This window comes from Sitodiplosis mosellana, unplaced genomic scaffold, assembly GCF_009176505.1.
Source record: "Sitodiplosis mosellana isolate CC-2019 unplaced genomic scaffold, AAFC_SMos_1.0 Smas_scaffold_6226, whole genome shotgun sequence".
Classification (NCBI taxonomy): Eukaryota; Metazoa; Arthropoda; class Insecta; order Diptera; family Cecidomyiidae; genus Sitodiplosis; species Sitodiplosis mosellana.
This window is the reverse complement of record NW_022601467.1, coordinates 8,115,555-8,122,580: the sequence shown is the minus strand read 5'-3', so window position 1 is coordinate 8,122,580 and position 7,026 is coordinate 8,115,555.

Below are 7,026 nucleotides of genomic sequence, written 5' to 3'. Positions count from 1 at the left end.
CGCATTTCTGAGATGAATGCCACATCATCGAATCAAATTGACTGAGCGGGTTCTGTGGCCCGAGTACGACTCGATATCATATAACATATAGAATAGTCTCTGTGTTCATTCATTTTGATGAAGAATTTGCCGATAGGCTGAATTTTTGTTCTTTCTATTCTACACTCTGTACATGTATGTATTCATATTATCAATGCATACGTATTTGCAGAAGCAACAACTACACAGGAATGGGGAAACGAAGAGAAAAAAAACAGTGAAGAACAAAAAATGGAAATTTTGTGGCATGAAAGAGGAAGAGGAACAGCAAACATAAAACTAAGTTGATGTGATTTTGAATAGCGACACACAATGGCAGTGATTTGAGTCGAGAGAGAGAGAGAGAGAGAGAGTCAGTGAGTGAGTGAGCGAGCGAACGAATGAGCTGCATTGAGCTTGGCATACACGCATACACACATTGATGTACCAATTTCAGAGCCGAGGGAAAATATCATCTTCGAAAATTACTTTATAATCAAACACATTCACTCATTTTGCCTCGTCGAATTCACAATCTTTTCACTCTACGCTGCCTTTGCAACTCGCATCAAATTGATATGGGAAAACTGGTAAAATGCGTGGATAAGCAGAATGAAAAAGAAACACGATAGAAACGACGGCGTACGAGAGATTCAAGGAAAAATAGATAAAGAAAGGAAAATAATTTTTTTTTTCTCTTCTTATTCTTCTCTTCTCGTTCACTTCTACTTGCACAATTTAAAACCTTGCGTGGAAGACGCTGATGTAATTTAGCTGGAAGCTAACTAACATTCATCAGTTGTAGATCTGCTTCGATGTAAATTGAAATTTATGATAGCGAAAAAGCTGAAAGCTGAATGTCGAACCACATCGAACACACTGGATTATACACATCCATTCAAGGAGGAAGAGAAAAGAATGGGAGAAAAGAAACACGACCAGGAAACCGGTAAAGTCAAAATGAAACACTTGCGCGCCAACCAATTCTATTTTAGATTATCGTTCGAATTTCGCATTAAATTTTTGCAAATGTGAAGCGATTACATAGTTGCATACCGTATATGCAATGGTGGTGAAATACGAAAAACCTGGAAAACCTACAGCCAACCACCGGAGCTATCAAGCTATCGGTAATAATATCAGAACAGCATCGTGTATCTTAACCAATCAGCTACATTCGTTATGCACATTGTACGAACAGAAAACGCAAAATGGCGTAAACCGACAGGGAAATACATTAGCTTAAAGTATTCTAATTTCCCGTCTTCTGTTTATTTTCCTCCTTTGATTATCGTTATATCGAAAATGGATTGATCACACTACAATTGAATGAGCTGTGAGAATGTGCGCTCTCCGGCACAACTTGTCTCTCTTCTACAATATCTTTAGCTTTTAGCACACAATTAACGTGACGCAGTTGGATACGAAAATTGGCTCATCTTTAAATTGAATGAAGCTTGAAATTGAACGCAATCCACAATTTTCCAACCACCCATACATACAGTTAGTCACACGGTGAAGAAAATGAGATGGGTAGATAGATAGAGAGAGAGAGAGAGAGAGAGAGAGAGAGAGAGAGAACATTAAATATCACAAAATAATCATGGAAAATGAAGTGAAACTCGATTGAAATCGCTGTAGGCGTTGAAATGTCTTTGTTTGACTTTGAATATCATTTCATCCAGTCGGACTTTTCTTAATTTCAACAACAAATTACTAGTTCAAAAATAATGAATGGCATAATCAAGAGAGACAGCCAGAGAGAGAGAGAGAGAGAGAAAGAGAGAGAGAGAGAGAGAGAGAGAGAGAGAGAGGGAGAAAACTATGACGAACTCAAACAGAACGCAATCACGTGCAGAAATTCGATGCCACATTCTCGAAGCGGCAGAATAGATTCGCAGTAAGTAAAGCTTCTGGGTTTTTGGTGGCCAACAAATGTGGATCGTGAAATCCAATGAAATATTGATATCTGTTGAGAGCAAAGTAAATGGTTCTGATTGTGAATAGTTGGTACCAGCAGCCTACGTCTAACATGATAGTTCACTCTTGCTTCTTGTTCTTGTGCTCGGTCTCTTACTCTTTCGCGTCCATTGTCTATATATGCGAATGAATCAAGTGGACGGCAATCTTTCATTCCATTCTCCTTCTCTCGTACGTCGCATACCGATGATTATTGAATGGAAAATAGATTTATTCCTACATTTGATTCAAGCAAATACCCTAATGGACCGTTTCCTTATTCATCATTCTCATAATCACTGTGGCCCCCATTGTCATTAGCAATGAGTGGAGAAAGCACAGCCGCACCAATAATCACTTTGACCATTCTCGGTTGAACGAATTTTTAATTGGCATCATCCATCACATTTACATACGACCGACGAGAAAAGACGTACATACTAGCAGTACTATGAGAACTAAGAACCTCAAATTTCTCATTAGCACGGTTCTTAATTGAAAATAGTGTTTCGTGCGTATGTGTAATGAAAAGAAAATATTAGGCTGTCATTGGGTCGTTCGTTGCGTTAAGAGTCGTTTTGGTGGTGTGTTGCTGCTAGTTTTTCGCTCCATTCATTCATTGCTCAGTTGGTTGGACACGGACTGTCTCGTTTGGTCTTGCTCTCTGGTGTTCAAGTGTGTGTTCAGTGGTGAAATTCATTTCGATTCCAATTTTAATTTCAATTCCAATTTTCATGGTTTGTTTGCATTGCCACCATAACGATCGCATAAATCTGTCACACTGGGAAAACATACGACATATTAAAACATTTATTCATAAACTATTCGAACTATTTCGGAAGACCGATAAGTACTCACGAAAATGCATTTTCCATGTTTGACCATTTTCGGTAATGCTAGCAATAATCGGTTCATTAACTTGGTGGGGATAAGATTGGCTCGCCTCTCCCTCGTACATTCGGCTCTGATGAGGGTATGAGAATGAGTGAATGAATGAGCTAACGAATGAGTGGGGAAATGTGTATGAGCTTGGAATGTACGATGAACTATATCTCGCAACGAATTGATAGCTTTTGTTGGTGAACCTAATACCTAAACATAAATGATTTTAGCATCTCTCGCCGTAGCGAGAGCGATTGAAATGCCAAACCATGTAAACAAAGCAACACATATCGAAAAACTAGCAAAAAGGAATTTAGTCTTACTACTGTATATTAATGTGCTGGCGATGGAAGTAGGATGCGCAAATAATAGCAGTTCCTTGTGTTTCTCTCACTCTCTTTGGATCTGTATTTGCCGGGCGTCGGTATTGGCCCAGGTTTCGTATTGTGTTGTCAAACAATCCAAACGGGAAGTAATAAATAGACGGGTATCACCAGAACTTTTCCTTATTTGTTTATGTCGGCGCGTTCATAATATTGTGTGGAAATCTGGCCGATTCAGCTGTCTACATGGACTTATTCATTGTTTTTTTTTTGTTCGGTGTCATCTCGCCATTGCTTTGCATGCATTGTTGCGTGCGTCACTTTCTCGGACGGCATGATATCTTTGAAAAAGACACAATTGACAAACATACACATACATGCATAAAGGCGATAGAAAAAAAAGGAGAAAACCAAATAACAACAAAAAAGCAGAATTGTAGTATTCAGCTGTTCATCGCTGGCAATTTTGTATCCGTTCCGACACATGTTCAGTCTTGTTATCGCTTTCGCTTACACTACTAGCCGCACAGCACAATACTTTGGTTATCGTCTTCCGTTACGGATTCCACATAATGTGTAGAAAGTCAGTGAAAGCGGAAAGTGTGCTCAGTGCGACAAATAATAATTTTTGTCCAAGACAATGATGATGATGACGAGAGTATAAGAAGAGAGAGAGAGAGAGAGAGAGAGAGAGAGAGAGAGAGATAAACTCAACCGAACACCAGGAATAACACACATGCAACAACAATATGGCAAACAAACAGGCGACAAAAATGCATAATCTGAGACACAATACATACTCTCAAACTCAACTTAATTGTCATTCCAGTGCTTTTGCCTGTTCGATAGTTTGCCAAAAAGATTTCCTCCCATTCCTTTTTCCTCTCTTTCTCTAGCTCGTTCTGTCTTCATTTGTGTCGAGCCATCGCTGTTCGTCTGTTCCCTCTGTCACTTTGGCGTTGGCCGTTGATTTGCAATGCATACAAACGATCGCTCGTCGTGTCTCTGTCGTCGCTTCTTCGTCCCGTTTTGTTGTTATATTGCCACGTTCGCTTTTTATTCATTTATATCTTATATATCTTAGTGTGTTTGTGCTTTGTGTTAGGAAATATTCTACAACGAGTTTTCCACTTTCCTGTAATACACAATTTTATTCATTATCTGGATAGATCGATTGTTAAATAGATAGTCGTTGTTTTTCGTCGTCGTCGTCGTCGTCGTCGTCGTCGTCATCTTCTTCTTCTTCGTTTCGACCATTCGTTTGCTCGTTCTTTCACTCCTACAATTCCGTTTTAGTCATTCCTGTATCGGATGTGACAAAGCATGCTAGCATTGTAACGATATCAACCTAAGTTTGTATTCGGATGCATAATAAATTTTGAGCACAACTAAGCAAAAACTTGGGAAATGAATGAACGAAACGAGTTTGACGCCAAACTACAGCAACAAATGAATGAACACATATATACTAATGCACATGTAACGTCACAACAATGAAGAAATAAACGAACCGAACGACGATGCAATGCCGTGTAAATGGCGAGCATGTGCGCGCATCACAACCAAACAAAACGGGGATGCAAAACACCAAAATGATGAAGATTACAGATGGTCGGGTGGGTGCGGCGGAGCCAGCCGAATACAAAGGGTTAAAACAAATAATTTTATTAAGTTGGTGTTTGGAAGAAGGGTGGCGGTAGTTTGGTGAGCGCACGTTTTTGATGTGCTGAAATGAGTCTTTTCATTATTGTCTATTGCGATCTTAAAGTTCAACATCATGTAACATGTAAGATGAATGCCATGTTCGAAATAGTGACATCGTATTTCTATAATGATAGTAGATGCTCTATGAAATACAAGGAACACACAGAGATCACCGCAACATTCTCATGCGCGCGCCTGGGTATGCGTTCTCTCATAGATGTGTCAGTATTGAAGAAAAAATTTACTCAACAGCGCTCGCTCCTTGCTTGACTGCTCTTTCTTACGCAACAAAATAACCGAAAAATATTCATCATGTACATTGTACAGTGTGTCATCACTCACAAGCAACAATGCTTCTTCAATATATCTATGCAATGATATTGTATGTAAAAGATCCGATGCTGCTTGTTGCCATTGTCGTTGCCGCCGTCATTGCAACAGAATTCACATGTGCGTTCATATGTGTTGTCGTCTCGTTTTTTTATCCGCTCGTCTACAATGCGATTACATTGTTGCTAGAGGAAACTAATTAATTGAAGCGCTTTTGCAGCGAAAGTTTCGCTTAAATTTTATGAAAATGATGGATTTCGTAACAATAGACGGATGGCAAAAGTATGCCAAAAAACTGAGCAACATACGCTTTGTGTGTGCATCATATTCAATGCTCTTGTTAACGAATAGCATCAGAAAATTTCAACAGTGAAAAATAAAATTGGAATATTTTTTTTTACGTCTGGTGTGTTTCAGAGAGAAAGAGAGCAAGCACATTGAACTGTGATTGATTACCAGAAATTGCGAATCCATGCTGTCGACAATGTAATCCAGGCAATAGCTGTACTGAAATCCATTGTACTGTTGACGTCTATTAATATTTTTTTTTTCCTTCCATTTCCGTGTACGCACCATGGGCCACGACACACTGCTGAGCGCGTTCTCTGTTGTAATTCCTAACTCTTTGATAAGCACTTGGGCAGCAGGGGTTTCATTCTCTCCTGCGGCACTAGTACTTAGAAAAGAATTGATCTGTTCTACAGCATGCCATTTGACAGTTGTTCTCTCATTACAAATGGTGTGTGTGTGTGTGTGTGTATGTGATTGCAGCGGTCGATCGCAGGAGCGCGCGAGCGCACCCAGCTACGATAATATTGATTTGAATGTTTCTTTTAGCTCTGTACTTCCAGAAATGAACAACAAATTTCAATGGGTTCTTCGGAATGTTTGTTTTTCTTTGCGCACTCTTTCTCTTTCGCTTGTTCGGTGTCTTCGATAATTGATATCGCCAAAGACAGGCGATATTCTAAAAAGGTCATGCGGAAAAGATTGAAGATGTTGTTCATGTCTTGAATGTAACAAAATTGATAAGACTGAAATGTATTTTAACGAGGGAGAAAAAAAAAGAATATAAATTGTATATAAAATGTTTTATAACTCGAAATTTCCCATGATTCACGTATATTGAATCGAAAATAAAATTGCTCAATTAAAATTTCGTTTCGCGCACAAAAACTATAGCAAACAATTTTGCGTTTTTTGTTGTTGTTGTTGTTGACAATGACGTTTTCGCATCGTTCCGTCGAATTTCATTTGATATATTTTTCTTTTTTCGTATTCACGATCGCTATTATTTCTCTGTCATCACCAACAAATAGCGACAGTCGCAAGATAGAAAAAAAAATGACAAACTCAAACTACAAATTGACAAGAGCAAAGGAAAACATCTAAAATTCACTGAGCCGAATGTGTATACAATCACAAATAGAAAAAAAATGCTCCTCGAAACAAAACTTGATAAGAGAACGGATTTAAGAAGAAAAAAAAAAATAAAATAAGAAAAGAAACGTTTCGTGCCTCTTTATATTCCGTTTTTTCTTAATATATTTTTTTTTCATTCGTTCGTTCGTTTGTTTGTCTTGCTTTTTGTTCAGATCTTTATGTTGTTATTTTTTCTATTTTACTGCCGCTACTATTTCTTTTCATTTCATTCGACTTGTAAGAGTTTGAAACAAAATGTGCGCGCACAGACGACTTTATCACTTTGAATGTCAAAACGAAACTGATCCAACAAATCAACAAATTTCCATTTATGAAAATGACAAAACTTTATACCGACCGGAATATAAGTCATACACATTCAAATGCA